Source organism: Alexandromys fortis, unplaced genomic scaffold (assembly GCF_014885135.2).
Source record: "Alexandromys fortis isolate MF-2015 unplaced genomic scaffold, M_Fortis_MF-2015_v1.1 scaffold_74, whole genome shotgun sequence".
Taxonomy (NCBI): Eukaryota; Metazoa; Chordata; class Mammalia; order Rodentia; family Cricetidae; genus Alexandromys; species Alexandromys fortis.
The window spans coordinates 4054469-4073176 of record NW_026068008.1 but is presented as its reverse complement, the minus strand read 5'-3'; the positions used below and the strand labels follow the sequence as shown (position 1 = coordinate 4073176).

Below are 18708 nucleotides of genomic sequence, written 5' to 3'. Positions count from 1 at the left end.
TACACACGTGTGTGCATACACACCCCTCTACACACAACACATGAATGCATACTGTAGAATTTACAGCAGATTCATTAAAGAGACTGCCTTTTATAATGATGAGAATTTTAAACCCCTAAAACAGATGTCATGTGGTGGGCTCTCTGCCACTAACTCCAGCCTGGTTCACCCAAACCACCATTTCCAGAAGTGCCAAGGCTGCCTGGAGGCCCTGCGTCTTCCTCTTGTTGGCATCGCTGTCAAACACTGTGCATCTTGTTCCTCTTGTGATTTCACAAAGTCCTTGGAGCAGCGTGATTAAGAGATTCCACATGCACCTCTCCAGGCCACAGAGGGGAGTCCCAAGCTCTAAGTCCCAGCTCCACTCCTTCTGCACCAACAATCGCCTAGTGGCTGTTCTGTTACGTCGGTGGTCTGTAGAGTGTCAGCAACCACGTAGATACTGAATCCCAGAAACTCAGGGTATCAGAAAGAAAAGGGACTTGGAGTCAGATGCTCAAAGCTACCCAGCTCAGGCATGTGCTGAGGGGTTAGCGTCTGCTTTTAAAGCCCACTCGTCTCTTCTGCCTCTGCTGCCCTTTCCTGGTGGAGCCACAGAGGCACGCGGGTCAGTCGTCTGGAAGGCTTCTGTGCCCTGGTGAGAGAGCCCATTCTGAACATCTAGTGTTTGTTTTTAAAATAATGTTTTATGGACCACGTAATGGAGCACCTAACACAGTACTGCTGTGTCTGCTCTGCAAGCCTGACAGTGATTTCTGGTTTGTAAAATTCATGTTGGCAAGGAAAGAGCTTCTGTTGATACTGGTGGGCCATCTGGGCTGCGGATTCTAAACTGGGCGAGTCTATTTATACATCTTTAAGGGGAAATCCATATTTTTGACATGTGTTTACAAAACCAGAAGTGGCATATAGAATGATGAGCCATAAGAGAACTTTACCCTGGTAAGCCCTACAAATCTGTTAAATTACTACAAGGATTGTAAGTAATTTTTTTAGATGCAAGTATCTGGAACTAGATCTCCAGGATCCCTGAATGGAATAAAGTTTTCAGTATTAACACTTTGTATTAAGTGCAAATATTGAAGTCTGTTTGAAGCCATATAGATGAAAGCCATTTTTGAGTTCAGTGAGGTCTCCATTCCCTAAGTTTCAGGTAGCTGGTAAAATATAAATGCTCATGCTTGTCTTCTGGCCTTTGCAGGGATAGGTGCACCTACACACGTGTGTGCATACACACACACATACACACACAGAGCTACCATTTCCACACTCATATCAAGTAATTCACTCCTATTCTACTGTCGCCTTTAGAGATCTCCTCCTCCCTCCCTCTTCTGCTACTTCCTTCTCCCTCCTTCCCACTCTGAGACAGGCCTCATACAGTCTAGATTTACGTAGTATATGCTCAGACATACTAGGTTGCCACAGCTAGCCATAAATTCATGATCCTCCTTCATGCAACACCTGTGTGCTAGAATTCCAGACATGTAGCATGCCCAGAGTGGCACCCAGCATCCAGTAGGGTAGTGTATAATACTAGGGAGATAAGAGCCTCTCCTCCTCCAGCTCTGCTACTCCGCAACCATCAAAGTCAAATCTCCGTGTTTTCTTTTTTCTTCTCTCATCCTCCCCCATTCCATGGTTTTAGTGTCAAGAAGAGAAAATATATATAATGAGTTCTGACATTTCACAGCAGTGAGGAAGAGGGCTACTTATTCACTGGTGTTGCCTCCTGGGAGCTGGGGTTCGTGCTGTCCAGTCTGTGACCTCATGGCTTATTGACCAGAGCTTCACTTGGTAGAAACCCATGTTTTCTAATCCAAAAGCATAGTGAGCAGGAAGTATAGACTTTAGAGATTGTCACAGAAGAGGGATAGTGCTGTCCCCTGGGTATAAGTCTCTGCCACTTCATCTCTCTGTCATATTGATCCCTTTTATACATACTTATGATAGTTTTAAAACAAAAATTAATTAACTTTCAAATGTTGAATTACTCAAAAAGGAAAAGCTATAGAAATGTTTGATAGTGTTGACGTAATCATCAAAGCAAAGGTCAGATCACTGTCTTAAGCTAGTGGGGAGGAGCGCAGAGCTGGCTGGCTCTTGGTATTTGTGAGTGAGTGTGTAAGTACATGAGTGACTGGGTGAGTGAGTACGTGAGTGCAGGAGGGAAAGCGTGAGTGAGTGTGCGTGGGTACATGGGTGTGAGAGTGCAGGAGTGAGTGAGTGTGTGAGAGAGTGAGTATGTGAGTGTGTGTGTGAGTGTATGAGTGAAGGAGGGAGTGGGTGGGTGGGTGAGTGTATGAGTGAGTGAGTGAGTGTGTGTGTGTGTGTGAGTGAGTGTGTGGGTGGATGAGAGAGGGAGTGAGTGTGTGTGTGAGTGAGTGAATGAGTGAGTGTGTGAGTGAGTGTGTGTGTGTATGTGAGTGTGTGTGTGGGTAGGTGAGTGAGTGTGTATGTGAGTGTATGAGTGTGTGTGAGTGAATGAGTGAGTGTGTATGTGTGTGTGTGTGGCTCAGGACACTTGACTGGGTCAAGATCTCATTTCCATCTGTGTCCCCCTTGAGCACTGTTGAATACTGGTTTTCTGGGTGATGCTGTGATTGTCAGCTTCTCCTTATAATCTGCCACAAAAAGTAAGAAGTAGGGGCCAGAAAGATGGCTCCGTGGGTAGAGCACTTTCTGTGCAAGCACAAAGATCTGAGTTTGGATCTCAACACCCACATAAAAAGCCATGCATGGAATGCTCAATTGTACCACAAGGACATGTGCTGACTATGTTCATAGCAGCATGGTTTGTCATAGCCAGAACCTGGAAACAACTTAAATGCCCCTCTACCGAAGAATGGATAAGGAAAATGTGGTACATTTACACAATGGAGTACTACACATCAGGAAAAAACTTGATATCTTGAAATTTGCAGGCAAATGTATAGTTCAATAAAAACCATTTAAAACATATTCAATAAGTAAATATTAATTGATAAATTTAAATGTACTGAACAGTCTAAAATAAGTAAAACTAAAAGATTTTCTGTCCACCCATGCATGGCCATGGGTGCCAGGAACCCAGCACTGCGAGACGACGCAGGAAGATTACTGAGTTTGCTGGCCTTGCTTCAGGCTCAGTGTTAGACCCTGACTTAATGGAATAATGCAGAGAGCTGGAGAGCAGACGTCCTCAGCTCCAGTGTGTTCACCCATGCAAACGCTGCACATAGGTGCATGAAGTGTGGAATCAGCCTTATACAGAGTCAACATGAGGAAATCCTTTGTGTTCTAATAGTTCTGTAACATTTGATTACATGCCTCTTCCTCTACCATCTTTTCAGGAAATAGTCCAAATGGACTCTGTCTTCAAACCTAGCCCCATACTTTCCAACTAATTATGAAAACAGAAACTAAAACCAAATCCAAACCCAAACCAGAGGATCCAGATTCGACAAGATTAACCACGTGTGACAGACAGGAGTAAGGTGGCTGCATGCTACCAGAGACGAGGCTGCAGAGTCCGCTGCCTCCTGGCATGGGTTTGATCTCCTGATAGGGGTGCCACCCAGTCTGGCTATGTCACATGTATATGTGGGCATGAGAAAACATGGTGTTGTGAAAAGGAACCGCCAAAGTTACCACCAGTAACCTTTACCTTTGATCCCTTCCCTTGTTGTGGTGCAATGAGGAGCTGAGCTGGGGAAAGCTGGTGTGGGCTGAAGAAGTTCCAGAGATGCAGGAAGTGGTGGGGGAGTGGCAGGCTGTAACTGAGCAGGGTGGGGTTAGGGAGTGTGCAAAAGGCAAAACGTTCAGGAAGTAGCAGATCGCTTATGATTTCCTTTGCTTTATCTCTTGAGCAGTGGGAAAACATTAAAGGCTCTAGGCTGTGAAGTTGGTGTGACCCAACTTTCCACTGAAAGATAGCTGTCTGGCTGAGGTTGGGGAATATGAATTGAATATGAATTTAAGGGCCAGTAAGTCTTCTTCAGTGCCAAAATGCTGGTGGCTTGAACAAGGGAAGGCAGCCTTGGGAATGCAGAAACCAGGATAGGTTGAAGAAATAGACTTTCACATAGTGGAAAAGATGATGACACTGCGGAGCCTGAAGATGTATTAGATAGGGGATAAGCCCAGAAAGGCAGAGACCAGGACAAGCTAGGGTTCAATCTAGTGTAGCTAACTGAAGGCTGATAAAGAGCCCAGCCTGGGAGACCCAGAGCCTCGGTGGGCATCCAAACGGCATCAAGGCAACGTGCTGGGAACTGAAGACAGGGTTGTAAATAACACACCCAAGAGAATGCTGGAGACCAAAGGAAAGGAAAGAGCCAAGGCTGGGGGGAGGACTCAAGCTGCAAAGGTTGGTGTCACCCATTCATGATGTGACCGCCATCTGTATTAGTTACTTTTGTTGTGGCTGCTACCGAATGTCCTGCAGAAGGTAACTTGAGGGAGGAGTTTATTGGGTCACACCATTTGAGAAAATAAAATTCCATCATGCTGGTGGCTCCGATGAGAAATGTCTCTCACACCCTCCTGTGTTTGAGCACTTGGTGCCCTATTGGTGGTGCTGTTTGGGAAGGTTATAGAATCTTAGGCCACATAGCCTTGCTGGGGGAAGTGTGTCACCAGGGGAAGGCTGGGGGGGGGGAGATTGATGCCCTCACCTCACTTCCAAATCACTGTGATCTCTCGGCTCCTTTCTGCTGCCACCAAGCCTTCCCACCACCATAAGCCTCTCTCCTTGAAATCTAAGCCAAAATCAACTTTCTCTTAAGTTGCTTCTGGCCATGTGTTCTATCACAGCCATAAAAAAGGTAACTGATATAGTGACAGAGAGGAAATGGTAGCAAGAGCAGGGGTGGCATCTCAAGTAGGGAGCAGACAGAGGGCAGCAAGTGGGGCTGGGCTTCAAAGCCTTCAGACTGCCCCAACCTACCTTCTACAATAAGTCTCCACCTCTTAAAGGTCCCACGACTTTCAAAACCAGTGCCACCAGCTAGGATTCAAGTGTTCAAACACATCAGCGTGTGGGGACATTCCTTATATAAACAACAAGACCACAGCTTGTTGTCTTCCATCTGCTGGACCTCTGCCTTTGAAACTTGTGCGCAGAGGACAGCACAGATAATTATAAAGCAAGATACATGTCCAGAAGTTGGCCTGATATTTTCCCGTAGCTGGAAGTCTTGGGAGACTGCTCTGAAAATGTGGAAGCACGTCATTTGGCTGTCATCCAAGAATTAATAAAGCAGTAGCGCCAAGGGCTACTGGCTAGATCCAGAGTTCTGAGCGGTCCAAGGGCTGCTGGTTAGATCCACAGTGCTGAGTGATCCAAGGACTGCTGTTTAGATCCACAGTTCTGAGTGGTCCAAGAGCTACTGGTTAGATCCACAGGAGTTCCGAGTGGTCCAAGGGCTGCTGGTTAGATCCACAGTTCTGAGCGGTTCAGATTCCCGCTATATTTGCATGTTCTAGCTCAGGCCCAGTGTATCTTTTCACGTCACACAATACAGTCTCTATCTGCGCCTCTTCTCACCATGATGGGATTACTCACTGGGTTCAGAAGGATCTACTGCCTTTAAAAGCTCAGTGTATAGAGGGCTGCCAAGGCTACTCGGTGCTTAAGACATAGACTCTATGCTTGACAGCCTGAGATTGACCCCTGGAAACCACAAGGTGAGGAGAGAACCAATAATTCCTACAAGTTGACCTCCACAAGCATGCCATAGAGGTCACAAAATAAGTGTGATTTTTAATCCAGCATATTTAAAAAATCTGCAAGTGCAGAAATCTGATGGTTTTTCATGTTTTGTGTTTATTTAAGATGATAAGTTGTACGTCATAATATCAGAATCAACTGCTTTGATTGTGCTAATGTGCAGATTTTTCCTTTCAGTGTGTGTTGAATAGAAGAAGATTGTATTAAGTCCGCAAGGGAAGCAGCAGGGGTGCTATGATTTACTGGGGCTCTATTCTGGGGAAGGGCACTGAGCTATGCATGCTGCATGCGATACAAATGTAGCTGATTTTTGGTAATACCATTAAATGCTATTCATTTTTTTCTATGCTTGATAGAAGAATGAAATACTGAAGGTACCTGATTGAACTCTCAGTGCTTCTCAACCTTCTTGATGCTGAGACCCTTTAATATAGGTCTTCATGTTGTGGTGACCCCAACTATAAAATTATTTTTGTTGCTACTTCATAACTCACTTTGCTATTATTATGAATCATTTTTGAATAAATATTTTTGAAGATAGATATCTGTCAAGGGGTCGACCCACAGTTGAGAACCACTGGGTTAGAGTGCTGTGTGTGTATATAAGTGTGTGGGAAGCTGGAAAAGTGTGTTATCAATGTGGCTGAAAGGGTGGGTCTAGACCAAACAGAAGTGCCTCAAAATAGTGGTAGCCATACGTCCATGGATTTGTCTGAAGATTCTGGCCAGTATCCTCAGTATCATGTTGGTAATAATATAAGGATTACATTACAGGCAAAAAAAAATCCTGGATTGTGATTAGTCTGCTAACATTGAATATAGTGTTTTTGTCCAGAAATTCCCATCAAAAGCCAACCATGTATGGGAGTAAACAATAGCAAGGCACCTAAGGACTTTGCCTTGGCATATGAGGGCCTTTAGCCAAATACATATGGTGTATTTCCAATCAAGCACTCTAGAAAAATACTAGCAAAGCTGTGGCAGCCTCCGCTTTCAGCTGGGAATGGAAAGAAATGGCCATGATAGCAAGTTACACAGAATGGAGGAGCTCATTCTGACAGAAGCTGAGAGCCAGCTAGAGGTCAGAGAGGCCCCGGATGCAAACTGTCTTCTCTGCAGAGGGAGTTGGCACTGTGGTGCTAATTAAAAACCCTACATGTGCATATTGCATGGAGAACTATAAGTTAACATCGCAACTGAGCACGCGCGTTTATTATCAGCCATTAGTCGTTTCTACCGCAGAGAACTCAGGACTGCAGAGAGAGGCCTTTGCTCGCTGTGCCGGTGTTTGCCGTGCTGGCGTGGAGGTGGAGCTGCAGAGACAGACAGGACCCATGCCACAGTGGACACGCGGGTCTGCAGGGAGCAGACTGAAAACACTGAGTTTAGCTGAGCTGCACAGACAGCAGGCTGGTCAGGGAAGGCAGCTCTGAAAAACATGTTTACATAGAATAGAAAAATGGAGGGGAACCAGCTATTCAATACCCTGGATCGTTTGAGAAAACAGTATGAAAATTCAAAGGTGAGGGCATGCCCAATATGGTCAAAATCTAGAAAGAAAACTACGTGGAAGGGTATGGACAGGGAGAAGAAGCCAGCTCGGAGCAGAAAGTGAGGTTCAACTGGCTGATGTAAATCATCAAGGAGGGCTTGTTAAACTGAGCTGAACAAAATACAGTGCCTACTTCAGCAATGGTGATCAATAGAATAGCTAAGATGGCCTAGAGCACCAAGAAAAGTTATTTATTATCAAGATACTCTATTGATTTCTAGCACCCCCTCTACCTCTAAGGACCATAGATCATTTCGCAAGCAAATAAATAACTAATGTGTTTTAGTCGGCTTTGATGCACAACCTAAAAACAGTAGCGTCCAGCTTCAAAGCCATAGAAAGCCGTAAGATTCAACTCATTTCTTGTTGAAAATTTTTGTCTTAGAATAGACTTTATAATGTATCTACCAACATATGTGTAGCTTTATAATTTTGAGATTAGGCTTTTGGAAGATACAGAAATGTATAGAAATAAAACTATGTAGAGATGGCAGCAATAAATCACGGCTCAAGGAGCTGGAGAGCTGACTGGGGTTAAGAGCACTGTATCCTCTTCCAGAGGATGCAGATTTGACTCCCAGTACCTACATGTCGACCCACAACCATCTGTAACTCCAGTTCCAGGGGTCTGTCCTCTGCCAGCACCAGGCACACACATAGTACCCAGGCCTGCATGCAGGCAAAACACCCATACATAAAAAATTCAAATAAATTTTGGGGGAAATGGCTCGAAATCCCTATGTTGAGATTCTAAGTGTTTTTGCCATGAACTTAGATACCCATTCTGGGCCAGGCTTGACGCTGGGCTTTAAGCATATAAACATTCTCCACTTACAGTGGCTCAACTGAGGATCACTCAGTTTGATAATGCCATGAAAGCTGCATGTATTCAGCAGAATCGATGCTTCAGATGCTAAATTTGGATCATGTCCCAGCCTAGTGCTATGCAGCCCAACTCTCTCATAATGGTGGGTAGCATCAGTGAGCTTCGCAACCAGTCAGTGGAGCGATGGCATGGGGGAGCAACCGCCACTGTGTAGAGCACTGTTTGGCAGACCAGAAGTATTAGATGCTTTTTCTGCTCAAACATACTGCTATTTGTGATGGGTTTTACTGAGTGCACCCCCGTGGGAGCAAGGACATCAGCGTATGAGCAAAGTTTGTTTATGGGATTGCATGGTAAGAAGGTATGGGTGAACGGTGTGTCTTACTTCGTCCCTTCCTATTTTTGCCAGTGTTCTTGTAATGTGGGAAACAACTGAGAGGAAGCAGCATTTGAGTTAAGAGCTGTACAATACTGGCACTGGGGAGACGGCTCCACAGCTCAGAGCTCTTGCTGTTGTTGCAAAGCACCCAGATTTGGCTCCCGGCACCCATATGGAGGCTCACAACTGTCACTCGTTTCAGGGGACCCGATGATTTCTTCTAGTCTCCTAGGATACCAGGCACACAGATGATTCTGCAGATAGAGAACTAAAAACATTTAGACTGCCAGTGGTGGTGGTGCATCACCTTTAATCTTAGCGTGCAAGAGGCAGAAGCAGGGAGGTCTGTGAGTTCGAGGCCAGCCTGGTCAACAGAGTGAGTACCAGGACAGCCAGGGCTATACAGAGAAACCCTGTCTCAAAAAAATAATTAGTAATATAAATGAACAGTTTAGCTCCACGATCCTCGACCCTTATTATATATTCCAGTGGCTAGAAAAATTTTTAGTGACCTGCTCTATCCCTTGGGTCATGTGGCTTGAACACTCGTATCTTATGAAAGGTCTCGAGTTAGTCTAATATGTAATTAGGCTTGAAAACCAGCAGTCTAGCCAAAGGAATGACTCTCCGCCATGAGTTGCACCGTTCACAGCAGCCTTTGGGGGACAGCTAGTTGAGGTTTGTTGTCTTGGATCTTTGAGCATCTCCCCATATAGCCAGACTGACATTAAGCTAACTGTGGAGCTCAGGATATAAACCTCAGCCTCCAGAGTGCACTTCTTCCTGGCTAAATCCAACAAATCATCTTAGCATTTGTGTGACCAACAGATGCTGTCTCAGAGGCTAAAGAGAAGGCTGGGCCACAGTTGAGTGATAGCGTTTCCTCATCATACCTGTGGCCTGGGCTCAAATACCAGCACTGAAGGGAATATTTTAAAATGCTTCCACTGAACTTGGTTGTTGAAATAGGAGCGACAGGGCTGCGTCCCCGGCACCTGGCCGCCCGCATGGCTAGTTTATACCCAGAAATAATTACACGGAAACCGTATTCTTTCAAACACTGCCTGGCCCTGCTAGGTCCAGTTTCTTATTGGCTAGCTCTTACATATTGTTCTAACCCATTTCTAATATTCTGTGTAGCCCATGAGTTGGCTTACCAGAGAGGATCTTAACCTGCGTCTGTCTGGAGCGGGAGAATCATGGCGACTCTTCCTCTAACCTTCTTTCTCCCAGAATTCTCTTCTGTATACTCCGCCTACCTAATTTTCTATCCAATAAAATGGGCCAAGGCAGTTTCTTTATTAGTAAGAAATCATTCCCACATCATTTCCCCTTTTTCCGTTTAAACAAAAAAGAAAGGCTTTAACTTTAGCATAGTAAAATTACATATAACAAAACAGTTATCAAGTAAGAATTACAGTTACAATATTTATATCTATTTTATCTCTTATCATAACTAAGGAAAACTATAACTATTTATTCTTCAACTCCATCAAAGACTCCAGAAGGATATAATATTATCTAAGTAAACAAGAAATAAGAAAACTCTAGAAATGACAGAGACATCTCGCTGCCTGGACAGTCACCCAAAGTTCCTCTGTACCGTTGGGGCATCCATCTTCGGCCTACAGGCCCATGGTATCCAGATACATTTCCATGAAGCAGGAAATTTTAAAGACAGTTCAGTCACTTTCTGCTGTGTTCTGTAGAATGTCTTGTAGACTCTTTCATGAATCAGGAACCCCGAAAGACCATCTCACCTTTAGGCAAGTTCAGCAGTCCTCTCTCTGAGGGTTCTCTGTGTCCAGTTTATGCAACAGTCCAGGCAAGAGCAGTTTCTTGCCCAAATGACTATCCAACTCCATAAGGATCCTCTTCGATGCCCATCTTCCTCTTGAAGTAGCTGGTGCTGCCAGGAGCAGACGTGTCTCCTTGTCATGAAAAGTCCTAAGTTATTAAAATATTTTAAATGCCATATTCTGCAGTCTTTGAAAGATATGAAGAATGCCTATCTAATTGAAATATATCTCTATATATCTAGAAAATCTAACTAACATGACTACAAGCTTAACTATTAGCAATGATTATCCATTAACAACCTATATTTCCTAATTATACATTACATTTTAAGTGAACTACATAATCACAATACCTTAATCAAGTTCAAAAATACATATACATATAACAAAATTGACCTTAAAATCCATACCAATGCAAATTATTCATATCTATATCATATCCCCCTTTAAATGTAAAAGAACATTTATAAACAATATTTGGGAACATGGGCGTAGTTTTTTCTCTCCAAACTGCTTCCTGCTGAATGGGGGCACTGTTAATCAGATCATTTAGGGTGTAACCTGTGTGTCAGGTTCATCTCGGTTGGCAGTTGAGTGAAGTAATTTTTTGAGGGTGTTCACAGCAACCTTTCAGGAGGGCGTGGTCTATCATACCATACCGGGATAGATGCAATCCATAGGGTCACATCCTCTGTGGAAACAAAAGAAGACCCTCTCCAAAGCATCATATCCTTAGATCCAAATTTTGAAGTCAAGATACCTTTAGAACATATGTGCAGGTTCAGCTTAGCAGCCCATATAATAAAATGTCTCTTTGTACTTAGCTCCTTCACAGTCAAAAATTTTAAAGAAAACACAATGTACATAATCCAGACTCTCTGTGAATTTTTCATTTTTACGTGGCTTATTTTTCTTTATTTCTCTTAATCTATAACTATCTGTACTTCTGTACTCTGTCTCTTTAAAGACTTTACCCTTTTTCTTTTTAAGACATTAACTTTATTCTTTATATTCTCTTTTTTTCCCCAAGCCTACGTACATTCATCCAACGGTGTCTGAATCTGTTTTACTGTGAATCTGTAATTTTTTTTTTTTTTTCCAGGAGCATTTCTTAAAATGTTAAGCATTTCTTAAAAACTTAAGTTGCACCATGTATAGGTAATACGGTACTGCCTGTGTCCTGCCCAGTCTAAACCTTAACTGCACGGTTTTAAGGTAATTACGGTAGTTCCTGCCTGAGATCAGCACAGTTCAGCAAGGAGCAGCCGCTCCTGCCTCAGAGTCATTTGGTGCTTTTGAGCTGAGCACAGTTACAGGCAAACAGCAGTTTACATTGGAGCCGCAATCAGCAATTTAATTTTGAGACTGAGTGTGCAGCACAGAAACTCTTTTTATCCAAGTTACAGCCAAATCTGACACGCAGAGCACTGCGCAGTCTGAAAACGCGTCTCTGTATGGCAGCAGGAATCCGCCATGCTCTTCCGCCTGCCTAAGCCTGATTCCGCCATCTGCCCAGGTGTAGGCAGGGAACGCTGAGCCATCGGCAGGTCTCAGAGCAATCTCCTCCGATCCCAAGTGGGAACAGAAACATCCAGTCCCATAAAAGCCTTGAAATGCTTTAAAGCCAGAGTTCACGCTGGCAGCATAGCACCAGGAAGCCGCGCTTTAAAATGACGCAGCTTTTTTTCTCTGCTGCTGTTGCTGAATCAGGAATCTCTCTACAGCATGTCACCAACAAAACAGCAAAAATCTGTGTTAAACTCTGTTTCCCTTATTTTTAAGGCTTCTCAGGTTTTTAAGTGGATTTAGCCCCACGTTGGGCGCCATCTGTTGAAATAGGAGCGGCAGGGCTGCGTCCCCGGCACCCGGCCGCCCGCATGGCTAGCTTATACCCAGAAATAATTACATGGAAACTGTATTCTTTCAAACACTGCCTGGCCCGGCTAGGTCCAGTTTCTTATTGGCTAGCTCTTACATATTGTTCTAACCCATTTCTAATATTCTGTGTAGCCCATGAGTTGGCTTACCAGAGAGGATCTTAACCTGCGTCTGTCTGGAGCGGGAGAATCATGGCGACTCTTCCTCTAACCTTCTTTCTCCCAGAATTCTCTTCTGTATACTCCGCCTACCTAATTTTCTATCCAATAAAATGGGCCAAGGCAGTTTCTTTATTAGTAAGAAATCATTCCCACATCACTTGGTGATTCAAGCTGTGAGGCAGGAGGTTTACAGCTCAAGGCTTGCCAAGGCCACAGAGCAATTTCAAGGCCAGCCTGAGCAACTAAGTAAAAGGTGGTGAAGCTGTGGCTCAGCATGGAGCACTTCCCAGCACAGCAAGGCCACATGCAGTCCTCCCAGCCACACAGAACTAGCTCCGCCTGCATTACTTGGAGGTTAAGATCGGCTCAGAAAAGTGAAGTTATAATAAAGACGCATAAAAGTTTCTTCCGACAGTGTGAAGTAATTGGTGTTGCTGCAGAGGGAAGGAAGAAAGAGCCAGGCTCAGATAATTGCTATAATTGAAGATAATTACACACTGTGAGCTTACAGCCAGCCATGTGAAGGAAAAAGCAAAAAGGAAATAAAAGCAATATGATTTTATATGTATTGTTTAGTTTTTATAAAGAGAAGCAAGCAATTCACTGGCATGGGAAAACCTTCTTCCAGCTCTAAGATCACCAAGTATTTATTCCACAGAGGCATGAAGCTTCCTGGACCCCATAAATAGAACAATATCATTCATTAATAGTTTTACCAAAAATTTAGATAAACAAATCATGTCAGTTTCTTATTTAAATACGTTACCCAAAGCCACTATTTACGACACAGAATACTCATGTTATGAATTCGTAGTTTCAACTGCTACCTCCTAGACCTCCCAGCTCACGACAGTAGGAAGGTGCTAGACACAAGACTGGAGCTTAGCAGAGTCAGGATGATGCCCTTCAGCTCCTGAAAGCCACCCCAAGTGGTAGCAAAGGAGCGTGAAGGGTGTTTGGCGAAGTACACGCTGTTAGAAAATGTGAAAGATGAACATTTCATCCTCTGCCCTGCTCCTCCCCTTTTTAATCCAGATAGCCAGAGTATTCTGATATGGTCTTTGAGGAAGTATCAGTCATTCGGGAACCATTCTGAGATCACAAACCTTGGCATCCTGGATGAACCCCGGCTGCAGGCTCAGGCTTGGAGCAAGAGCATGTCTTGCGTTACTCTTCCCATGTTCTCGGCAAGAGGAAGCAGAATGCATCTGTGGGTATGGAGTAGTCGTGAACTTCACTTGCTCCTGGATAATGTGCTAAGCTAACAGGAAGCAAAATGTGTAGAATTTCAAGAGCGTGGAGGAAGGCCTAGGAATGGAATGTGGGAAAGCCTGGCTCATTCCTGTTTATGGTGAATCGTGTGCTTAGGGTACAATAATCATAAATAGCTTACAAACAAGAGCAGGATGAAGTCACTTGGCTTAGATCATTAACCCATAAGGTTAACATGGTGAATATAAATTCCTTTCCCAGTAGGGATTATTAAGTATCAATAACTACCTTGCCTTCATAGCTAAGAATTCTGTTTTAGGAGGGATGTTGGGGGTTTTGTTTTTGAGGGGGATCTCACTGTGTTGTTCAGACTGGTCATGAAATCCTGGAGTCAAGCAATCCCATGGCCTCCACCTCGTCAGAGCGGGGGTTTGTAACACCATACTCGGCTCCGGGGTGACTTCTCATTTGTCCCTGAAAACATATCTTGTGTCATTTCATCAATATACTTTGCTGGAAGAGACCCATGAGACAGGTGAGGTCTCTCTCTTCCCACCATGTTTCCCAGAGCCTCGGACACAGCTGTGCAATGCACACTTCTCACTACTAGGAGGCATAGCACTCACCTTGACAGTCTGTGCCCCTCCCTGACACAAGCAGAACCACGCAAAGCTTCAAGGGCAGAAAAGGGTGAATTCCTAACTATCTGAGTAAAGCTTCTTCGAGTTCTCATGTGGTTTGTTTGGTTGGTTGGGTTTTTGTTTAATTTGGGGGGTCAAGGGCTTGGGAGATTCTTGGATTTTGTTGTTTTGAGACAGCATCTCACTATGTCCTGGCTGTTGTGGAATTTGCTCTGGAAATCAAGTTGGCCTTGAACTCACAGAGATCTGCTTGCTTCTGCTTTCTGAGCTGGGATCAAAGGTGTGCACCACCATGACTGACTTACATATTATTTTAAGTTATGTTTAGGTGTGTGTGCTTGCGCACGTGTGCACATGCATGCACATAGGTGCATGAATGTGAGTGTACATGTTTGCAAAAGCCAAAGGTGTCTGATTCCCGTGGAGCTGGAGTAACAGGTGGGTATGAGCCACCAGATGTGGGCACTGGGAACCAAACTTGGGGCCTGTGAAAGAGCAACACATTCTCTTAACCTCCAAGCCATCATGTTAGCCTCAGGCTTAAAGCTCTTTATAATAACTTACATTCCAATAATGTCCATTTCCTCTATTGTTAAATTAATGGAACTAACTTTGACACTCCGGGAGGATGAGGCCATTGCTTTTTTTCTTAGCGTACATCTTAGAATACACGCCCCCACTCTGAATTTCCCCTGCACCGCCTGTCACCCTTCCCTTCAGTGTAACCACCAGCACTCCCCTTCCACAGTGGAGACACAGCGCAGAGCGGTGAGCATGAGGCTGGAGGATTCTTCTCCTCCCTTTCCATAGAGGCTGGGCATTGTGGGTGAAGTGACCATAGTGACTGCCTGGGAGCAAGCACTTTAAACCCGGTGGAGGGAAAGGGCTGTCCGCAGCTCTTCAGTTCAGCTTTATGAACCAGCCCTGACACTGTGGCAGTGGCCTTTCAAGCACAGCCCCTCCATTTGGGAACTACTGTGACATTCATCCAAAACATAGAGCTCGCCATGTGAGACTCCTAAGACTTTCCACAAACACGCTCTTAATGCAACGCCTCCATTTTACTCTTCATTTACAGACAAGATGGAAGATCTTGGGGGAAAGGCGTGATTTGCATTAGCTGTGAAGATGCTCAAAATTGGATTTGCTTCAGTTCATTAGGTATTATAACCGCATTAGTTCCGTAGCTTTCCCGGGAGCACGGTTGGCCTCCAGAGTCTCCCTGAGGACCCGGAGCTTCCCCTCTCTGCCCGTGGGACACACAGTGGGAGCATATTTTTCATTTTTTAGGATAAACCAAGAAAAATAATACTGTATGTAGAAACTGCTCCCCCACAAACCCTCCCTCGCCCTCTAGAGTGAGCTCCCTACCTAAAGCTGTCAGTGCTAAGTAATTCTGGACTGCTGAAAACCTGAAGAGTGACGGCCACCTCCCTGGGGTCCCCATGGGGGAGATAAACAAACATCTAGCGTATTAACCAGTGGTCTCACCCACACTGCGCCATTCGGAACCTGTCTGAGAGCGCGTATATGAGTGATATCCCTGAGGAGCTGGGATGGGCAGGAGCAGGGACAGTGGGGTGCTTCAGCTGCTTGGTGTGGATGGGATGCCCCAGGCCTGTGTTCTTCAAAGGCGTCTCATTTTGGAATCTCCTAGGATGCATGATAAAAATATAGATTGTGGGATCCCACTCAAAATCTATACCAGAAGATCTGAGGGTCAGCTCGAGGCGTCAGATCTCATAAATGTCTCAGGTGTTGCCAAGCAGGACTGGGAAAGGGTGAAGGAAAGAGGTTCTGGAGGGCACCTTCAGGCGCCATCATCCTGCATCCTAGATCTTCTATTCCACATCTGGCAAGGGAAGAGAGAGAAATCCAAGTTAAAGCATGTAGACACTTACCTTCATGTACATGTCTGCCACTCTTCAACATGCTCCCTTCCGACCAACCATAAACAGGGTGAGAAAGCAGGACAAAGAAGTCCCCTGGTTCAGCAAAGTGTGTGCTTCGCGAGCATGAGAACCTATGTTGAGATGTCCAGCACCCCAAGAAGCCAGGTGTGACAGCATGTGTCTGTAACTCCAGGGCTCTGGAAGCTGGAATAGAATCCCTGGCACTCGCTAGCCAGGCAGCCTAGCCAAATCAGCTCCAGGTTCAGGGAGAGACTGTCACAAAAGATAAGGTGGAAATCAGCCAGGAAAGACATCTGATGTCCACACTGGCTTCCATACTCATATTTACACGCATGCGTATGCACATTGCATACACACACTCCCAGGTCTGCTCTCGATGTCTCATCTGCCTCCATCACAGGATGCCCCTGTTGCAACGCTGGGGACAGAGCTCTCCCCTCCTCCTCCTCTGCATTTTCTTCACCTGGTGACTTGGTTGGCCACTGGTCATACATGTGGCCATGGACTGTCAGCATCATCCCAGCTCCCTCAGGTCTTTCCATGTCTAATCTTTGGTCTCAACTATAAAACAAGCAGTTTTCTTCCTGTCTGTGCTGGCCCCTCCTGTCCTTGGCAGCTGGCCCATCTCGAGAGGACAGCTGACCCTGCTGGGAGGTTGCTTACCACCCTGCGAACATGCACAAACTGCCTTTGGAATGCACCCGACACATTGAGGACAGTTCTCAGCTTGAGACCACATCAGTCCAAGGCAGTGCAGCTGCAGGAATTCCATGGCGTCTTTGCAGCCATGCTACACAGAGCCGAGCTGCAGGGATCGTGGTGGCGTGCTGTCTCAAATGGAACACAGTGCAAGTGAAAGGACTCGCAGCCTTTTGTTCTCATTTTGCATGCTTGAAATATAATGCTGAGTTGTTGTTTTTTTTACTTGTGGCCAAAAATATATCTCTGATTGAGAAACTTTCTTCTTACAAAGTTGACCTATTTCTCAGCTCACGACGTGATTGGATGTCCTGCTTGGCACACAGTGGGTAGTTGGGGAACGAGAGTGGCAGAGTTAGCAATGTCCAGAGGTATGAGTCAAGAAACCAGCAGGGTCAGACCAAAACTGCCTTTGTCTTCCTGGCCAACAGAGACCTGCTCTGGAGTGTCCTAACTCTGGAGTCCCTCGGGCTTCCCACACACTGAGACAGAGCCTCTCAAACCTGCGGTCTGTGGGGTTGCCAGGCCATAGGCATTTCCTTTAAAGAGCCTCAGCTCTCTCCAGCAGAAGTGGCTCAGCGGTGGCTGTGTATGAACCGCTGAGTGTCTGGGGCTCTGCCCAGTTCCGGTGTTTTGTTAACGGCTGCTGAAGTCACAGTCGGGAATGTGTGCTGAATCCATGCCTTTTCCTTCTTTGTTCCACAGTTTTGGGGTCAGCGTTTTACTGCCTAGCCCAAGCAGGACCATAATTCTCCATTTTCCTGCCTCAGTCTCCTAGGCTAGAACTACAAGCTTGTGCCCATAATGAATCATGAAATGCAATGGTTATGAAATGACAGAGACTTGAAGTAAGCCTCAGTGTACACATAGATTATGGCTGGTGTTTTGAGAGGACTGTGGGCTAGATTCCTGGTACTACAGGCTGCCTACAACGGCGGCCTGTGATTTTTTTTCTCATGGCGTTTATTTAGCTGATTGACTTCCCATGCATCTTAGGCTCTGGGGCAGTCAAACAGTGTCCATAAGCACTGCTTGGCTGCATTTGTGCCCGTGCACGTAGTCCTGAATTGTCACTTCTGACTTTGAGAACCACAGCCACCTTCATGAAATGATAGGCACTAGAAGCTGGAAAGGAATCTTTCAAAGACCACATTTCTCCAAAGGGGAAACTGAGGGAGGCCTGGGAGGATTTTGATTCAGACCACACAGCAGCTTAGTGGGAATGCTTAGAGCAGAATCTGCCGCAATGGTGCGGTGTGTCCACCCCTGAGGTTGGCCAGCTTTGGACTCCCAGAACTGCTTTGTGTTTAAGCACCACTGGGAATGAACTCCTGAGACCTTATGGCCACTTGTGCTTCTGGGACTGTGAAGGCCAAGTTTCAGCACCAGGGAGCTAGCCACATGTCCTCTCCCTCTCTTTGGGGGATGACAAAAGTCTTACTGGCAAGAGTTGAGGGGAAGGTCATAGGTCATCATCTAGACAGTACCTACAAACGCAGAGCCCTTGGATTAGAACCTCCGGGTCATCAGTAGTTAAGACTGCAGGCCTGTGCGAGCGAGCCAGGCCGAAAGGGTATATTTCGACATACTCCCAGGTAGCGTGCTGGACACTGTTTCAGACACTGTGCTACGTGATCCATGCTTGACCCTGACCTGCCAGCAGCTGAGGGAGTCATCTCCTCGGCGCCACGCCTTCAGTGTCCGTGTGTCTAGCACTGTGGCCATTGGTGCCTGTGGCCCAGCGAGGGAATGTAATGACAGTCTCTGCTGCCATCTCTGCTCTGTTACTTAACTCATCATCTGTCTTAAGTTTTGCTTCTCCAGTCCTGCGGGTGGGCATCCCCATTGGCGTGTTTGGATGCATAGTGCTGGGAGGGGCTGCAGCAGAACTGTAAACTCACGATTAACCCTGTTCAAGTACATCTGAGCCATGTGTGT

General features: G+C 45.5%; 1 protein-coding gene and 1 long non-coding RNA gene across 3 annotated transcripts in view; one reads left to right on the top strand and one right to left on the bottom strand.

The window, feature by feature from the left end:
- Pag1 (phosphoprotein membrane anchor with glycosphingolipid microdomains 1) overlaps positions 1-18708 on the top strand; it is an 89372-nt gene that overhangs the window by 46546 nt on the left and 24118 nt on the right. The gene's annotated exons all lie outside the window — the stretch shown is intronic.
- The window catches only part of LOC126513379 (uncharacterized), a 1096546-nt gene continuing 1089996 nt past the window's right edge, over positions 12159-18708 (bottom strand). The window contains exon 3 of the long non-coding RNA XR_007595308.1: positions 12159-12309. This is a non-coding gene — a long non-coding RNA (uncharacterized lncRNA). The remainder of the gene's footprint in view (positions 12310-18708) is intronic.